At 47.9% G+C, this 5,055-nt stretch overlaps 1 long non-coding RNA gene across 1 annotated transcript in view; it reads left to right on the top strand.

Annotated features, from left to right (window-relative positions):
* Positions 1–419: 419 nt before the first annotated feature.
* Positions 420–5,055, top strand: part of LOC109296568 — a 34,168-nt gene continuing 29,532 nt past the window's right edge. Inside the window, exon 1 of the long non-coding RNA XR_002096988.1 lies at positions 420–526. This is a non-coding gene — a long non-coding RNA (uncharacterized LOC109296568). The remainder of the gene's footprint in view (positions 527–5,055) is intronic.

Here is a 5,055-nt window from a genome sequence, read left to right as displayed (position 1 = left end):
GAACTCTGCAATTACTTTGTTTTGCTGCATCTCTGTCACTTGTTAAACATACTTACTCTGCAGACGTAGGGAAATCCTAGCTGTGGCAATACAAAATTCCGCAATGTGGCACTATGGAGTTGAACAAGCAGAAAAGCTTTGAGTGCCAGACAGAGGAGTTTGAAAAAACTCGATCATGTCACAACCACTTAACTAAAAGCCTGAGAGATGTTTTATACCCTGTACACTTGCAAGTACATTTTAATTTTTTATGATTTCGCTATTTTCCAAATTAACTTTCAGATTTAACAGGGCTTGACAACCAGATTTGGATATCTTTATACTGAATAGCATGTCGCTGCATGACTAATTCCACTGAAATCAATAGGAGATGTTTTGTGGAGGAAGAAGCTATTTAATGTGAGTAGGTGTGTCTGAATATAGCTTTATCTGCTGCTTATTCACAGGTGGAGCAGTGGGTGTGTCAGTAAAAAGAAAGCTGCATTGTGGGAAGGAAGGTGGACAGTTCTGGACTGCAAGGTAAAAGGTAAGAAATCTTATCAAGGTATGCAGGACAGTAACCCTTCTTGCATACAGGTGGTGAGTGTTTTTTTAGAAAATCGTCAGGAGAGGAACTTCCCACCAATGGACTTCCTATAGTTCAGGGTGTCCAGTGTTATTCTTATAGCTCAGCCAAAGAAGGTCTGAGCTTTGTAAGTAGCTGATCTGCAAGGTACTCTTTTTGATGAAGGATTTTGCTCTAACATCTTCCTTATGGACAATTTGTCCTTCAGAAGTTCACTGCACGAGCCATTCTCTGTCAAACATAATCCACACATAATCAAATTATATGCTATAACATTCATTATAAACACATTTAATGCCTTGGCAATACACAGCAGCAAACCTTGCAACCTACTTTGGAACTGTCCCAATGATGTTTTTAAGTCGGGAATTTCACATAAATAAGCTTTTTTATGCTAGTTTCCTAGGAATTACACCCAGAAGGAAGCACTAGATCATCTAATCAAACTTGCTCATATTACATATGTTACATTCACTAATATCAGGCCTCAAATCTTAGCTTTGCTAGTTATTCAGTCCTCAAAAGACCAATAAAGAGGAGAGACCAGCATTTCGTCCATAACTGAGGTACTGCAGTGTCGGGTAATTGATCAGGCAGGATATGCACAGATGATCTCAGCAGTGAACCACATCTCATGAAACATAATAATATTGATATTTAGATATTTATGTTTACACTGGCATTTATAGGCAACCAGACTGAGCCAGCTGAATTGTCCTCTTCTATCAATGTTTTACTTTGCTCTCCACATTGTATTCCTGCTTCTCATGCAGAGCTCTTCTAGGAATTGATATGCAAACTACTTCTCTCTTCTTCTGTGATTGACTCTAATTATGGACATTAAGATGGTAAGTGGAGTACAACAAGGCTAGAAGTCAGGTACAGAAAAGTGCAGACTTCCCATGGTTAAGGCTTACATTCAGGGGTAAATTCCAAAAATACTATAGGGAACGGCGGGGGAGAAAATATGTAGAGGTGGGGTCAACCTCTCAGCTTGTACTAGAGAGCTTGGTAGAGCTCCCAAAAATGAACAGAAGTGAATTCCTTGAGGAGCTGCTCCATGATTTTCCCCAGATCCTCCTTCTTCCCTTTCTTAAAGATGGGTACCATATCTTCCCTTTTCGAATCATCTGGCACCTCTCCCAACTGCCATGAGTTTTCAAAGACAATGGCTGGTGGCTCTGCAATTACATCAACCAACTCCCTCAGCACCCTTGGGTGCATAGCATCCTATGGACTTGTACATGCCCAGCTTTTAAAAAAAGTCCCTAACCTGTTTTTTCACCACTCTTGGCTGCTCACGGCTTCCCCAAACTGTGCTGTCAGGTGCGGTAATTTGGGAGCTGACCTTTCTTGTGAAGACTGAGGCAAAAAAGGCATTGAGTACTTCAGCCTTTTCTGCATCATCTGTCACTAGGTTTCCTCCTCCATTTAGTAAAGGGCCCACCCTTTCCCTGATCTTTCTCTTGTTACTGACATACTTGTAGAAATCCTTCCTGTTACCCTTCATGTCCCTTGCTGATTGCAACTCCAATTGCACTTTGACCTTCCTGATTTAATCCTGGCATGCCCGATCAATACACTTATACTCCTTCCTACTTGTTTGTCCAAGTTTCCATTTTTTGTAAGCTTCCTTTTTGTGGTTAACTCACTGATGAGCTCTCTCCTAAGCCCAGTTGGTCTTCTGCCATACTTGCTAGTCTTCCTGTGTATTGGGATGGTTCGTTCCTGCACCCTCAGTAAGGTTTCTTTAAAATATGACCAGATTTCCTGGGCTCCTTTCCCCCTCAGACTGGCTTCCCAGGGGATTCTGCCCATCCATTCCTTGAGTAAGTTGAAGTCTGCTTTTTTGAAGTCCAGGGTCCTTACTCTGCAGCTCTCCATCCTTCCTTTCCTCAAGATCCTGAACTTAATTGTCTCATGGTCGCTGCTGCCCAAGTTGCCATCCACTACTATGTTCCCCACCATTTCTTCTGTTTGTGAGCAGCAGTTCAAGAAGAGCATGGCTCCTAGTTGGCCTCTCCACCACTTGAAGCAGGATGTTGTTTCCAACACTTTCTAAAAACTTCCTGGATTGCCTGCACACTGCTATGTTGCCCTCCCAGAAGATGTCAGGGTGATTGAAATCCCCCATGAGCACCAGGACCTGTGATCGGGAAACTTATGCTGGATGTCTCGAGAAAGCCTCATCCTCCCGGTCTAGCGGTCTATAGCACACACCCACCACAACATCACCCTTGTTGCTCTCCCCTCTAATCTTAACCCAGAGACTTTCAACCAGCCTATCTCCAGCTTCATACTGGAGCTGTGGGCAGCCATACAACTCGTACATAAAGCACAACTCCTCCTCCTCTTCTCCCCGCCTGTCCTGTCTGAACAGTTTGTATCCATTTGTGACAGTGCTCCAGTCATGTGAGCTATCCCACCAAGTCTCTGTTATTCCAAACACATCATAGTTCTGTGACTGTGTAAGGACTTTCAGTTCTTCCTGCTTGTTTCCCAGGGTCCATGCATTTGTGTACAGGCACTTCAAGTAACTAGCCAGTTGCCCTACTTTCTCAGGAAGAATGCGAATGCCTCACCTGTTGCCCACTCCTGCTTGTGCTTCCTGCAGGTCACCTACTTGCTCACTTATCTCAGGGCTTTGGTCCCCATCCACTGGTGAACCTAGTTTAAATCCCAGGTTAGTGAGCCTGTCTGTGAAGATGCTCTTCCCTCCCTTCATCAGTGGATCCCATCTCTTCTTAGCAATCCTTTTTGGAACAACATCCTGTGCTCAAAGAAGCCAAAGGCCTACTGGTGACACTATCTGTGCAGCCTTGCATTGATCTGCAGGTTGCATCTGCTCCTGCTTGGGCCCTTCCCCTTGACTGGAAGGACTGAAGAGAACATCACCTGAGCCTGCACCCCCAGCCCCTTTACCCTTGGACTCAGCCCTGTAGTCATTTTGATCTGCTCAGGACCACTCCTGGCAGTATCATTCATGCCCACATGGATGAGCAGCATGGGGTAGTAGTCAGAGGGCCAGATGAGTCTCGGTAATCCCTCTGTGACATCTCATATCTGGGCTCCAGGCAAGCAGCAGACCTCTTGAGACATCAGGTTGGGCAAATGAATGCCTCTGTGCCCCGCAGAAAGGAGTCTCCAACCACCACCACCTGCCACTTTTTTCTAGTGGTTGTGGTCTTGATCCTCCCAACCTTAGGGATGCTTGGCCTGACCTCCTCCAGCAATGGAAAGTGCTCCTTCTCCTCTGTTGCTAGGGCTCCATATCTGGTCTTGAGGCAAATCGCTGCAGCTGGAGATGAAGACTTTGGCTTGCTGTCAGAGGTCACAAGCTTCCAGCTTCCACTTTCCTGGGAGTCCATGTCCTTTTCCTTCTGTAGTACTGTCTCTGGCAGTCCTTCCCCTGCAGTCCTAAAGGTCTTCAGCACTGAATTGATGAAGTCCTCATGATGGTGAGTACTTCCAAGCCTCTCCACCTCCGCCCATAGTTCTGTTACCTGGTCCCTGAGAGACACCACCAGGAGGTGCTGCTAACATCACAGGCACTCCCTCACCTGGTTGTCGGTGGAAAGAAACTGCAAGCCGCTGTCTCCCCAGTCAAACCAGAACCTGGGTGGAAGCCTTGACAGTGAGTCGTCCTGCTTGGGCAAACTCCTCACAGGTACAAGCAGAAGAAGAGCTGGCAGTGGCAGTGGCTCTGGCATTGCAACAGCCTCCAGTTGTTTCTCCGGGACTTTTAATCCACACCCTCTTCTTCCTGCCCCTCTCTGCAAGCAGACCTTCCCTAGCAAACTCCCCTGTAAACTGGGAGTATCCAGCACACCTGTGCGAAGTGGCTAGTATTTGCTTTGGATTTGGATTCCGCCACTTCAGGGGACAGTGATTCAATTCAGTGATTCGAATCACTCCTGATTTGATTTGGCTGAACCTGATTCAGAGACTCAGCAGCAGCCAAGTCTCCGAATCTCTGAATCAGTCAGGCCAGGCCCATCGCCCACCCCTCTTTCAGCCCAGCAATGGCTGCCCAGCCTGCCTCAGCTCCCAGCACTTGAGGAAAAAAAAGCCCCGGATCAGCAGGTGCTACTGGGTGGGGGGTGATCCCTGCTGCCCCGCGCTGCATGAGCCCCTGAACCCCACCCTCTTCGCTCCCCCAGCCCCCTCATGGGTGCCCCGCATGGGCCAGCTCCAGCCCTTGAAGAAAAAAAAAACCTGAAGAAACTCGGGGACTCACCACTGTTGCCGGCAGGGGGCGATCCTTGCTGCCCTGCGCCACATGGAGGGCTCTGCATGAGCCCCCCGAAGTCCCGAGGCTGCACCAGGAGCAGTGTGTCCTGGGGTTTGTCTTGGCTTTGTTTTTTCTTAAAGGGCCGGAGCCCCAGCAGGCAGGACAGCTGGGGGGGAGGGTTGGGGGAGCTGGGGGGGGATTGAGGGGGCTTGTGCAGAGTCCTCCGTGCAGCATGGGGCAGTGGGGATTGCCCCCCGCC

The sequence above is a fragment of the Gavialis gangeticus genome, unplaced genomic scaffold (genome assembly GCF_001723915.1).
Source record: "Gavialis gangeticus isolate Ggan-Ray unplaced genomic scaffold, GavGan_comp1, whole genome shotgun sequence".
Taxonomy (NCBI): Eukaryota; Metazoa; Chordata; order Crocodylia; family Gavialidae; genus Gavialis; species Gavialis gangeticus.
This window is presented reverse-complemented; position numbering and strand designations above follow the sequence as displayed.